Source organism: Kogia breviceps, chromosome 18, assembly GCF_026419965.1.
Source record: "Kogia breviceps isolate mKogBre1 chromosome 18, mKogBre1 haplotype 1, whole genome shotgun sequence".
NCBI lineage: Eukaryota > Metazoa > Chordata > Mammalia > Artiodactyla > Physeteridae > Kogia > Kogia breviceps.
This window is the reverse complement of record NC_081327.1, coordinates 21787947-21801969: the sequence shown is the minus strand read 5'-3', so window position 1 is coordinate 21801969 and position 14023 is coordinate 21787947.

Genomic DNA, 14023 nt, shown 5'->3' with positions numbered 1-14023 from the left:
TCTTTTCTCCACTGTGTATCCTTCCTTCCTTTATCAAAGATAAGGTGACCATATGTTTGTGGGTTTATCTCTAGGCTTTCTATCCTGTTCCATTGATCTATATTTCTGTTTTTGTGCCAGTACCATACTGTCTTGATTACTGTAGCTTTGTAGTATAGTCTGAAGTCAGGGAGCCTGATTCCTCCAGCTCCATTTTTCATTCTCAAGATTGCTTTGGCTATTTGGGATCTTCTCTGTTTCCATACAAATTGTGAAATTTTTTCTTCTAGTTTTGTGAAAACTACCAGTGGTATTTGATAGGGATTGCATTGAATCTGTAGAATGCTTTGGGTAGTAGAGTCATTTTCACTATGTTGATTCTTCCAATCCAAGAACATGGTATATCTCTTCATCTATTTGTATCATCTTTAATTTCTTTCATCAGTGTCTTATAAGTTTCTGCATACAAGTCTGTTGTCTCCTTAGGTAGGTTTATTCCTAGATATTTTATTCTTTTTGTTGCAGTGGTAAATGGGAGTGTTTCTTAATTTCACTTTCAGATTTTTTCATCATTAGTATATAGGAATGCAAGAGATTTCTGTGCATTAATTTTGTATCCTGCTAAGGAAACCATAAACAAGGTGAAAAGACAACCCTCAGAATAGGAGGAAATAGTTGCAAATGAAGCAACTGACAAAGGGTTAATCTCCAAAAATGCAAGCAACACATGCAGCTCAATATCAAAAAAACAAGCAACCCAATCCAAAAATGGGCAGAAGACCTGAATAGACATTTCTCCAAAGAAGATATACAGATTGCCAACAAACATATGAAAGAATGCTCAACATCATTAATCATTAGAGAAATGCAAATCAAAAGTACAATGAGATACCATCTCATGCCTGTCAGAATGGCCATCATCAAAAAATCTACAGGGCTTCCCTGGTGGTACAGTGGTTGAGAGTCTACCTGCCAATGCCAGGGACACAGCTTTGTGCCCCATTGCAGGAGGATCACACATTCCGCAGAGCGGCTGGGCCCATGAACCGTGGCCGCTGAGCCTGCACATCCGGAGCCTGTGCTCTGTAATGGGAGAGGCCACAACAGTGAGAGTCCCGTGTACCACAAAAATATATATATATATACAAACAATAAATGCTGGAGCAAGTGTGGAGAAAAGGGAACCCTCTTGCACTGTTGGTGGGAATGTAAATTGATACAGGCATTATGGAAAACACTATGGAGGTTCCTTAAAAAGCTAAAAATAGAACTACCATACGACCCAGCAATCCCACTACTGGGCATATACCCTGAGAAAACCATAATTCAAAAAGAGTCATGTACCAAAATGTTCATTGCAGCTCTATTTACAATAGGCAGGACATGGAAGCAAACTAAGTGTCCATCAACAGATGAATGGATAAAGAAGATGTGGCACATATATACAATGGAATATTACTCAGCTGTAAAAAGGAACGAAACTGGGTTATTTGTAGTGAGGTGGATGGACCTAGAGACTGTCATACAGAGTGACGTAAGTCAGAAAGAGAAAAACAAATACCATATGCTAACACATATATATGGAATTTTTTTTTTAAAAAAAAGAAAAAATAATGGTCAGGGCTTCCCTGGTGGCACAGTGGTTGGGTGTCTGCCTGTCGATGCAGGGAATATGGGTTTGTTCCCTGGTCCGGGAAGATCTCACATGCCGTAGAGCAGCTAGGCCCGTGAGCCATGGCCGCTGAGCCTGCGCGTCTGGAGCCTGTGCTCTGCAACGGGAGAGGCCAGAACAGTGAGAGGCCCATGTACCGCACAACAAAAAAAAGGTCAGAAGAAGCCAGGGGCGAGACAAGAATAAAGATGCAGACCTACTAGAGAATGGACTTGAGGATACAGGAAGGGGGCAGGGTAAGCTGGGACAAAGTGAGAGAGTGGCATGGACATATTTACACTACCAGACGTAAAATAGTTAGGTAGTGGGAAGCAGCTGCATAGCACAGGGAGATCAGCTCGGTGCTTTGTGACCACCTAGAGGGGTGGGATATGGAAGGTGGGAGGGAGGGAGATGCAAGAAGGAAGAGATATGGGGACATATGTATATGTATAACTGTTTCACTTTGTTATAAAGCAGAAACTAACAGATCATTGTAAAGAATTATACTCCAATAAAGATGTTTAAAAAATAAAATAAAATAAAAAATACAAAAAACGTGTAAGCTTCACCTGCATCATAATTTTGATGTAAGCTAAACATTTTTTTTTTCTGATGTTCTGACCTTTAACATGGTTTATGAATTAAGTGGTACTGTGTTCTACACATAGTAAGCACCCATATTTGTTGAACAGTTGCATTTAATGTCAATTTATATTGTTTGGCTGTCTTTAAATTTAGTAATGAAGAGCTTAATGGTGTTTCTCTCTGTTTAAATCTTATGCATTTTCAAACTCAACAGCTTTTGGTTTATATCTTTTGCATGAATGTATTTGCTATATTCCAGATTATTCTGCAATTGTCTTCTTCATCTACTAGTCCATCCATAAGCTCCCTGAAAGCAGGGCTGGGTCTAGGGCACCTCTGAACTCCCTATATCACACAGAAAAATTCTGAGTGTAGAATGAGTACTAAAACAAAACTTTAAATTGGAGGGTGAAAACTGGCCATGTTTGGGAAAATTCAGCCCTGAGATGTATAAGCTTGTAGTGCTATACATCTGTATAACATCTCTATAAGCCCAAAGTCTACTTTTTTCTTCATCAGTTTCCAACATTTAAAAATCAGGAGATACTGCATCAGGAGTTAGATTCCCAACGTTCTTAAAAAAGAGAAGATCTGGAAAACCTAGACCTAGCCTGCATTCCTGCATAGCAACTATCAGCTAGAGATGACCCCTGGCTGCCATTCTTGACTGGGCACTCTGTCCCAGTCCTCACCACTTCCTTTGGGATCCCTGATATAAGACTGAGTATCAGGTGGTCATTTATCATCATACATGTCCTTTTGGTTTTATTTATTGAACCTATAGCAGTTGCTTTTTGTGCCTTAAATATTTCCCCTCTGCATTCACCTCTTATGCCCAAGGCTGCTTAGTAACAGTCATGGCTGCAGCAGAGCAGGCCAGAGTGCTAGAAAGTTAACACTCCTAGAAGTGTTAACCAGAAGTGTTAACCCAGAACAAATAACAAGAAGCTGGGGGATAAGAAGCCCAGCCTCCTTGACTCTCAGGTGGAATTCTCTGAGGCATGTTCCATTTCATCTCCCAGAGTCCCCAGCAGGTTGAGCCCACAGTTGCCCACAGTTCTTAATAGCGCACACTTCACTGGCTTCCTTCCCTTCTTGTCCTACACATTCACCCTCAAACCAGAGAGTCCTAGGATCACCTCCCAAAGAAACCACTTGTTCTCAAATATTTGTCTCGGGTTTTGCCTTTCAGGAAACTCAAACTGAGCACCCTTGTTTCTATCAGAAATAAAGGAAATAATTTGAGAATCATATGTTTCAAGAAAATGGGAGTGAGACTATTTCTTTATTAGTGTATTAAACATGTAGGAATAGTCTTTACTTGAACAAATTGTGTCACTGTTGAAAGAATAACTCAGCACACTTTGCCTGTTTACATTACCTTCCTGTAAGCATCTGAGTTTTCAAGCTCTGCTTTAATAGAATAATAAATGAATGAATAAAAAGTAAAAATATCTAAATTAAGTGTTACTGTTCTTAAGCTTTCTTGAAGATTTCTGAGCCTTAAGAAAGCTGTTGGGATTGAAATAAGGCTATAATTTGGAATTCATTGGAACCTCCTCTTTTGTAAAACTCACACCAAGACCAGTTTCCTATAGCCTCTAAACAAATGCTTAATGAGAGTGTGACCTAAGCAGTCACTAGAGTTCCAAGGCATGTCTGCTGTGTCTAATTATGTCACAGTAGATGTGTGAGCCTTTAGAATCACAACATTACCTTATTTTCTGAAGCACCGATTTGGCTGCTGAATCCAGGAGAGATCATTTCATAGGTTCTGGGACTCTAGGTTTTGTAGAGAGAAAACAAATAATAAAAAGAAAATGTAGCTGTAATTCCAAACTGAAACATGTCCCACTTTTCACTATGTTTTCCTAAAGGCAATTAAATGAGTTGCAACTAGTTAAAGATAAGTATCTGTGATTTAAAGGTGCATTCTGAAAGTGGGGAGCCTGGTCTCAGATGTATATTAATAACCAAAAGGATTAAATCAGAACTGCAGCCATGGGCTTCTCTGGTGGTGCAGTGGTTAAGAATTCACCTGCCAATGCAGGCGACATGGGTTTTAGCCCTGGTCCGGGAGGATCCCACATGCTGCGGAGCGACTAAGCCCGTGCAACACGACTACGGAACCTGTGCTCTAGAGCCAGTGTGCCACAACTACTAAGCCCATGTGCCACAACTACTGAAGCCTGTGCACCTAGAACCCATGCTTGGCAACAAGAGAAGCCACCCCAGTGAGAAGCCTGCACACCGCAATGAAGAGTAGCCCCCTCTCACCGCAACTGGAGAAAGCCCATGTGCAGACCCAACACAGCCAAACATAAATGTAAATAAAATAAATAAATTAGAAAAAAACCCTGCAGCTGCTCTGTTTTGACTCAGAGATTTCCCTATTTTTCTTTTTCTACTGCTACCTGCCTTGCTCTCTTTCCTTTTTCTTTTTTCTAAAGTTAATTTTTATTAGAATATAGTTGATTTACAATGTTGCATTAGTTTCTGCTGTACAGCAAAGTGAATCAGTTATACCTACACATATATCCACTCTTTTTTAGACTCTTTTCCCATATAGGTCATTAAAGATTATTGACTAGAGTTCCCTATGCTATACTGTAGGTTCTTATTAGGTATCTATTTTATATATAGTAGTGTATATATGTTAATCCAAATCTCCCAGTTTATCCCCCCCCCTTAGTAACCATAGTTTGTTTTCTACATCTGTGACTCTATTTTTGTTTTGTAAATAAGTTCATTTTTACCATTTTTTTAGATTCCACATATAAATGATATTTGTCATCCTCTGTCTGACTTACTTCACTCAGTGACAATCTATAGTTCCAGCCATGTTGCTGCAAATGGCATTATTTTGTTCTTTTTTTTGGCTGAGTAATATTCCATTGTATATACGTACCACATTATCCGTTCTGCTGTTGCTGGACATTTAGGTTGCTTCCATGTCCTGGCTATTGTAAATAGTGTTGCAGTGAATGTTGGGATCCATGTAACTTTTCGAATTATGGTTTTATCCATATATATGTCCAGGAGTGGGATTGCTGAGTCATATGGCAGTTCTATTTTCAGTTTTTTAAGGAATCTCCATACTGTTCCCCATAGTGTTTGTACCAATTTACATTCCTGCCAACAGTGTAGGAGGGTTCCCTTTTCTCCACACCCTCTCCAGCATTTACTATTTGTAGATTTTTTGATGATGGCCATTCTGACCAGTATGAGGTGATACCTCATTGTATTTTTGATTTGTATTTTTCTAATAATTAGTGATGTTGAGCAGCTTTTCATGTGCCTCTTGGCCATCTGTATGTCTTCTTTGGAGAAATGTCTATTTAGATCTTCTGCCTATTTTTTGATTGGGTTGTTTGTTTTTTTGATATTGAGCTACATGAGCTGTTTGTATATTTTGGAGATTAATCCATTGTTGGTTGCTTCATTTGCAAATATTTTCTGCCTTTCTGAGGGTTGTCTTTTCATTTTCTTTATGGTTTCCTTTGCTGTGCAAAATCTTTTATGTTTAATTAGGTCCCATTTTTTAAATTTTTGTTTCTATTTTCATTACTCTAGGCGGAGGATCAAAAAAGATCTTGCTGTGATTTATCTCAGAGAGTGTTCTGCCCATGTTTTCCTCTAAGAGTTTTATAGTATCCAGTCTTACATTTAGGTCTTTAATCCATTTTGAGTTTACTTTTGTGTATGGTATTAGAGCAGTTGTCCCCAACCATTTTGGCACCAGGGACCGGTTTCTTGGAAGACAATATTTCCATGGACCAGGGTCTGGGGATGGTTTGGGGAAGAACAAGTGCATTACGTTTATTGTGCACTTTACTCTTATTCCTATAACATTGTAATATATAATGAAATAATTATGCAGAATCAGTGGAAGCCCTGAGCTTTTTTTCACTTACCACTCACTGATAGGGTTTTGATGAGTCTGCAAGCAATTGATTTATTAATATCTCTGTGCAGTCAAACCTCTCTGCTAATGATAATCTGTATTTGCAGCTGCTTTGCTCCCCAGTGATAGCATCACTGCCTCAGCTCCACCTCAGATCATCAGGCATTAGATTCTCATAAGGAACACGCAACCTAGATCCCTCGCATGTGGAGTTCACAGTAGGGTTCTTCATCCTATGAGAATCTAATGCCGCTGTTGATCTGACAGGAGGTGGAGCTCAGACAGCAATGTGAGTGATAGGTAGTGGACGTAAATAGAGATGAAGCTTTGCTAGCTCTCCCACTGCTCACCTCCTGCTGTGTGGCCTGGTTCCTAACAGGCCATAGACTGGTACTGTTCTGTGACCCAGTGGGTGGGGACCCCTGTGTTAGATAATGTTCTAACTTTATTCTTTTACATGTAACTGTCCAGTTTTTCTCAGCACCACTTATTGAAGAGACTGTCTTTTCTCCAATGTATATTCTTACCTCCGTTTTCAAAGATTAGGTGACCATAGGTGCATGGGTTATCTCTGGAACTTCTATCCTGTTCCATTGATGTATATTTCTGTTTCTGTGTCAGTACCATACTGTGTTGATTACTGCAGTTTTGTAATATAGTCTGAAGTCACGTAGCCTGACTCCTCCAGCTCCATTTTTCTTTCTCAAGATTGCTTTGGCTATTTGGAGTCTTTTGTGTAACCATACAAATTGTAAAATTTTTGGTTCTAGCTCTCTAGTAATTTGATAAGGATTGTACTGAATCTGTAGTTTACTTTGGGTAGTATAGTCATTTTGACAATATTGATTCTTCCAATCCAAGAACATGGTATATCTCTCCATCCATTTGTGTCATCTTTGATGTCTTCAATCAGTAGCTAATAGATTTCTGAGTACAGGTCTTTTGCTTTCCTAGGTAGGTTTATTCCTAGGTATTTTATTCTTTTTGATGAGACAGTAAATGGGATTGTTTCCTTAATTTCTCTTTCTGATATTTTGTTGTTAGTGTATAGGAATGCAGGAGATTTCCGTGCATTAACTGTGTATTGTGCCACTTTACCAAATTCATTGATGAGCTCTAGTAGTTTTCTGGTAGCATCTTTAGGATTTTCTATATATAGTATCATGTCATCTGCAAACAGTGACAATTTTACTTCTGTTTTTCCAATTTGGATTTTTTAATTTCTTTATCTTTTTTCTTTTTTTTTTTTTTTCAGTACACAGGCCTCTCACTGTTGTGGTCTCTCCCATTGTGGAGCACAGGCTCCGGACGCACAGGCTCAGCGGCCATGGCTCACGGGCCCAGCCACTCCGTGGCATGTGGGATCTTCCCGGACTGGGGCACGAACCCGTGTCCCCAGCCTCAGCAGGTGGACTCTCAACCACTGTGCCACCAGGGAAGCCCTATTTCTTTATCTTTGATAGCCATGGCTTGGACTTCCAAAACTATTTTGAATAAAAATGGGGGGATTGGAATCCTTATCTTGTTCCTGATCTTAGAGGAAATTCTTTCAGCTTTTCACCATTGAGAATGATGTTTGCTGTGGGATTTGTTGTATATGACCTTTATTATGTTGAGGTAACTTCCTTCCAAGCCCATTTTCTGGAGAGTTTTTATCATAAATGGATGTGAATATTGTCAGAGGATTTTAATGCATTTTTTGAGATGATCATATAGTTTTTAATTCTTCAATTTGTTAATGTGGTGTATCACAGTGATTGATTGGCAGGTACTGAAAAATCCTTGCATCCCTGGGATAAATCACACTTGGTAATGGTATATGATACCATTATGATGGTGTCATTATTATGATACCTTTTAAGGTATTGTTGGATTTGGATTGCTAGTATTTTGTTGAGGATTTTTGCGTCTATGTTCATCAGTGATATTGGCCTCTAATTTCCTTTTTTTGTGGTGTCTTCTTCTGGTTTTGAGATTGGGGTGATGGTGATCTCATAGAATGTGTTTGGGAGTTTTCCTTCCTCTGCAATTTTTTTGGAAGAGTTTGAGAAGTATAGATGTTAGCTCTTCTCTAAATATTTGATAGAGTTCACTTGTGAAGCCATTTGGTCCTGGACTTTTGTTTGTTGGGAGTTATTTTTTTTAAAACAGTTTCAATTTCAGTACTTGTGATTGGTCTGTTTATATTTTCTATTTCTTCCTCGTTCAGTCTTGGAAGGTTTTAGCTTCTAGGAATTTGTCCATTTCTTCTAGATTGTCCATTTTATTGGCATATTGTTATTTGTAGTAGTCTCTTATGATCCTTTGTATTTCTGTGATGTCCATTGTAATTTCTTCTTATTCATTTCAAATTTTATTGATTTGAGTCCTCTCCCTTTTTTTCTTGATGAGTCTGGCTATAGGATTATCAATTTTGTTTATCTTCTCAAAGAACCAGCTTTTAGTTTCATTGATCTTTCCTATTGTTTTCTTCATCTCTATTTCATTTATTTATGCTCTAATATTTATGATTTCTTTCCTTCTACTAATTTTAGTTTTTGTTTCTTCTTCTTTCTCTAGTTGCTTTAGGTGTACAGTTAGGTTGTTTATTTGAGATTTTCCTTGTTTCCTGAGGTAAGATTGTATTGCTATAAACTTCCCTCTTAGAACTGCTTTTGTTGCATCCCATAGGTTTTGGATCATCATGTTTTCATTGTCATTTGTCTCAGGTATTTTTTGATTTCCACTCTGATTTCTTCAGTGATCTATTGGTTGTTTAGTAACACGTTGTTTAGCCTCCATGTGTTTGTGTTTTATACATTTTTTCCCTGTAATTAATTTCAAATCTCATAGCATTGTGGTTGGAAAATATGCTTGATAAGTTTTCAATTTTCTTAAATTTACTGAGGCTTGAATTTTTGTCCCAACACGTGGTCTATCCTGGAGGATGTTCCATGTGTACTTGAGAAGAATGTGTATTCTGCTGCTTTTGTATGGAATGCCCTTTAAATTTCAGTTTAGTCTATTTGGTCTAATGTGTCATTTAAGGCTTGTGTTTCATTATTAATTTTCTGTCTGGATGATCTGTCCACTGGTGTAACTGGGGTGTTAAAGTCCCCCACTATTATTGTGTTACTGTTGATTTCCCCTTTTATGACTGTTAGCATTTGCCTTATGTATTGAGGTGTCCCTATATTGGGTGTGTATATATTTACAATTGTTGTATCTTCTTCTTGGGTTGATCCCTATTTAGTGTCCTTCTTTGCCTTTTTAAAAAAAAGTTTGTCTGATGTGAGTATTGTTACTCCAGCTTTCTTTTGAGTTCCATTTGCATTGAATATTTTTCTCCATCCCCTTACTTTCAGTCTGTATGTGTCCCTAGGTCTGAAGTGGGTCTCTTGTAGACAGCTTATCCAGAAGCCTTGTTTTTGTATCCGCTCAGCCAGTTTATGTCCTTGGTTGGAGCATTTAATCTATTCACATTTAAGGTAATTATCATTATGTATGTCCCTATTACCATTTTCTTAATTGTTTTAAGTTTGTTTTTGAAGATATTTTTTCTTCCCTTCCTCTTTTGTTCTCTTCTTTTGTGGTTTGATAACAATCTTTGGTGTTGTGTTTGGGTTGCCTTTTCTTTGTGTGTGTGTGTGTATCTACTGTAGTTTTGGGGTTTGCTCTTCCCATGAGGTTTTGATATAGCAGTCTATATATGTACAAGGTTGTTTTAAGTTGCTGGTCCCTTTTCCACCTAGAGAAGTTCCTTTAGCATTTGTTGTAAAGCTGATTTGGTGGTGTTGAATTCTCTTAGCTTTTGCTTGTCTGTAAAGCTTTTGATTTCTCTGTCAAATCTGAATGAGAGCCTTACTGGATAGAGTATTTTTGGTTATAGGTTTTTTCCCTTTTATTACTTGAAATATGTTGTGCTATTCCCTTCTGGCCTGAAGAGTTTCTGCTGAAAAATCAGCTGATAACCTTTTGGGGATTCCCTTGTATGTTATTTGTTGCTTTTCCCTTGTTGCTTTTAATGCTTTTTCTTTGTCTTTAATTTTTGTCAGTTTGATTAATATTTGTCTCAGAGTATTCCTCCTTGGGTTTAATCTTGCATGGGAATTTCTGCACTTATTGGACCTGGGAGACTATTTTCTCTCCCATGTTGGGGAAGTTTTTGACTATAAGCTCTTCAAATATTTTCTCAGACCGTTTCTCTTTCTCTTCTTCTGGGACCCTTATAATTCAAATGTTAATGCATTTAGCATTGTCCCAGAAGTCTCTGAGGCTGTCCTCATTTGTTTTCATTATTCTTTCTTTATTCTCTTTTGTGGCAGTGATTTCCACCACTCTGATTACCCACTTACTTATTCGTTTTTCTGCCTCAGTTATTCTGCTATTGATTCCTTCTAGTGTATTTTTCATTCCAGTTATTGTACTGTTCATCTCTGTTTGTTCTTTCAATCTTCTATCTCCTTGTTAAACATTTCTTGTATCTTCTTGATCTATGCCTCCAATTTTTGCAAGATTTTGGATAATCTTTACTATCATTACTATGAATTCTTTTTCAGGTAGTTTGCCTATCTCCTCTTCATTTAGTTGTTCTTGTGGGTTTTTATCTAATTTCTTCATTTGCAACACATTTCTCTGTCATCTCATTTTGTCTAACTTTCTGTGTTTGTGGTCTCCTTTCCTCAGGCTGTAGGATCATAGTTCTTTTTGTTTCTGGTGTCTGTCCCTGGTTGGTCCAGTGGCTTGTTCAGGCTTCCTGATGGGAGGGGCTTGTTCCTGCCCTCTGGTGGGTAGAGCTGGGTCTTGTCCCTCTAGTGGACAAGGCCTTGTCAAAGGGTTTGTTTTGAGGTGGCTATGAGCTCATTATGACTTTAGGCAGCCTGTCTGCTGATGGGTGGAGCTGTGTTCCTATCTTGTTGGTTGTATGGCCTGAGGCTTTCCAGCACTGGAGCCTGCAGGTTGTTGGGTGGGACTGGGTTTGGTGCTGAAATGTGGACCTCTAGGAGAGCTCACACAGATCAATATTCCCTGGGGCTTCTGCTACCAGTGTCTTTGTCTCCACAGTGAACAATAGTCAACTTTTACCTCCCTAGGAGATCCTCCATGACCCTTAGGTATGTGTAGCCCAGGTTCCTATGGAGATACTGCTTTGTGCTGCCTCCCAGTTCATGTGAGACCTTGTGTGTGCCCTCCAAGAGTGGAGTCCCTGTTTCCCCCACCACTGTGGAGCTCCTGCACTCAAGCCCTGCTGGCCTTCAAGGCTAAATGCTCTTGGGGTTCTTCCTCCTGATGCCAGACCCTCAGACTGTCTTGGAGTGCTATTTTTATGTGGGAAAATCCTTGTGTAGCCTGAGTAGTTTAATATTTTTTGGTACATGACCTGTTTTTAGTATAAATGTCACCACCTCTTTCCTCAGTGGATGCTGGTCATTATCCACATGATAGAAGGTGTGACTGATGGTGTGGTGATCAGAGCCTGCACTGGATATTGAGCAGGGCCTCCACTTTACTCTGTGGTTGTCACTGCCCTGTCAGATTTGGGGTCTGCTCCCTAGTTGTTGGAGTAGAGGGCCCTAGATCTCTTTCTTAGCTGTGTATCTGATCTGCAGTGCAAGGTAGATGGGATTGAAGCACTCCCGCTTGGAGGGAAGCCACTGAGTATTCCTCCTCTGGAGCTGTTCACCTGTGGGTGTGTCCTATTGTGTCACCTTTCACCCATTGTGTGAGCTCTTAGGTTACACTGTTGTTGGCACTGTTCTAAGTCCCACGTTAACTGTGAGTATGCTGGCAATTGGCCCTGGTGTGTCTCAGACATTGTTTTCACCAGGTCATCAGCATAGATACACTGAAGTCAGGTCCTAGGGTTGCAGTAATCATGGATCTGGATCTGTTGTGTTCACTACTGGGGCAGCTGAGACTCTGGCTTGGCCCAACCCCCACAAGTATGTGCCCACAAAGTCTACAACTGCTAAAACTAGACCTGTCTTGGCTGCTGGAACACTCATTGTCTGTTCAGATGTTCTGTAGGCACTGAGTTTACAAAGCTGGTCACAGGAATGTCAATTCTCAGTTTGCACAGCAATGAGGAAAGATTTTAGCTTTTCTTCCTTAGTTGCATGGCCCCTGGGTCTCAACTGTGGTTTCAGCCCCACCTCTACATGTGAGCCATCCACAGAGGTATGATCATGAGGCTTCCCAGGATCACACTAGTCCACCCCCGTGTGGAAGCAGCATCAGCTGGGGTTGTGTGAGCCCCAGTGGGGATGTCTCAAGCAGGGAAGCTGGCAGCCATGGGCATGAGAGAGCCAGTCCCAGTAAGAGCCCTTCCTAGTGCCCGGGAGGCAGGGGTCATCATGTGGGGAGACAGACTGCCATAGTGGCTCCACCCATTCTGCATGATTCAACAGTGGTGTTTTACTTCTATGGCAATCTGGGCTTCCTCTAGGAGCATTACTGGTTGCGAATTTTCTCACTCCCATCCCCTCAGGCTTTCTCCTCACAGCCAACATCAGTCCTCTCCACTTATTTGCTCTCCAAACACCATGTTCAAGCACCCAGCTCTTGTTCACACTGGGAGACACATGTCTCAGGCTGGGGCCTGCAGGGCTGTAGCACAGACCGTCTTTGTAGGTCTCACTCTGCCCTGCCTGTCACAGACCAGTTGCTGTGTTCTCCTCTGATAGCCCCCAAAGTTCCCCTTCTGTCCCAACTAATCTATCTGCTGGTGAGGAGGTTTCCCAGATATAGGAACCTCTCTTCTCCTTCAGCTCCCCACCAGGGGCACAGGTCCCATCCCGCTTCTTCTCTTCTTCCTTTTCTCTTCTTCTTTCTTTCATCCTACCTGGTTACACAGGGATCTTCCTTGTCCTTTTAGGTGTCCAAGGTCCCTGTTAGTGTTCAGCTGGTGCTCTGTGAGAATTGTTCCATTTGCGGATGTATTCTTGATGCATTTGTGGGGAGAGATGAACTCCACATCCTCCTACTCCTCTGCCATCTTGACTCCTTTTTCTTTTTCATCATACTTATCAAGTGTCTTCTCTGTGCTTAGACATGTAAGTGACCAGGTGTATATCTCGTGACCCTTAAGAATAACCAATATCTTTTCTTTGATTCTTCATATATCATTTGTTTTGCAGGCCATGTAGACCACCTCCAATAGGTCAGAAATGTGAAACATATTAAGTAGCATCTGAGCTCAGTAAGCAAATGCAGAGATTGATTGCTCATGTCTTCTATGGGTGGAGGTGTGGTCACTCACTGCACATTTGTCATTTGTGCTACAGACAGAGGTGGCACACTGTGGGCAGCATCTGATACACAATAGTGCTATGTTTAGCTAGGGCACTACTAGCCCATAATGTGCATGTGTTTGAAAAAGGTATTGTCAGCACTTCAACCTCATAGGTTTACATTTTAAAAACCTAGATTCCTGGCTTCTTTCTAAATTTCTATTGAAATTTAGAAGATCTGGTGTGATTGAGAATTGAGAATTATATGGCCTGGTGAGAGAAGTTGCAGAAGTTAAGGAGCGCCTGTGCTCATGTGCTTCCCAATTCACCTCAGTGCTCCCTGCTCCATATCACTTTCTCAAATCTGTACCTGCTGATTCCCTGTGAGCATTTGAGTTTGTGAATACAGGTCCATGCTCGTGAAAAGACTATTTCTAGTGTGTTCTCTCTCCTCCCCCAAACAGCAAGGCAACCCAGCTAAGATGGCACTGACCTTGGAAACAGGAGGTTTGTTTTCACATTTAAGGGCTGGCGTGACTTTCAGAAAGTCACTTAAACTCTCAATTCCTCAGTTGCCTTAATTATAAAATGAAGAGAGTCAACTCTTAGACAGTTATTTGGCAATCAAATGAGATGGTGTATTTGAAAGTGTTGTAAGTGTTATGTTTAAGGTCACAGATTAGCAATGATAAC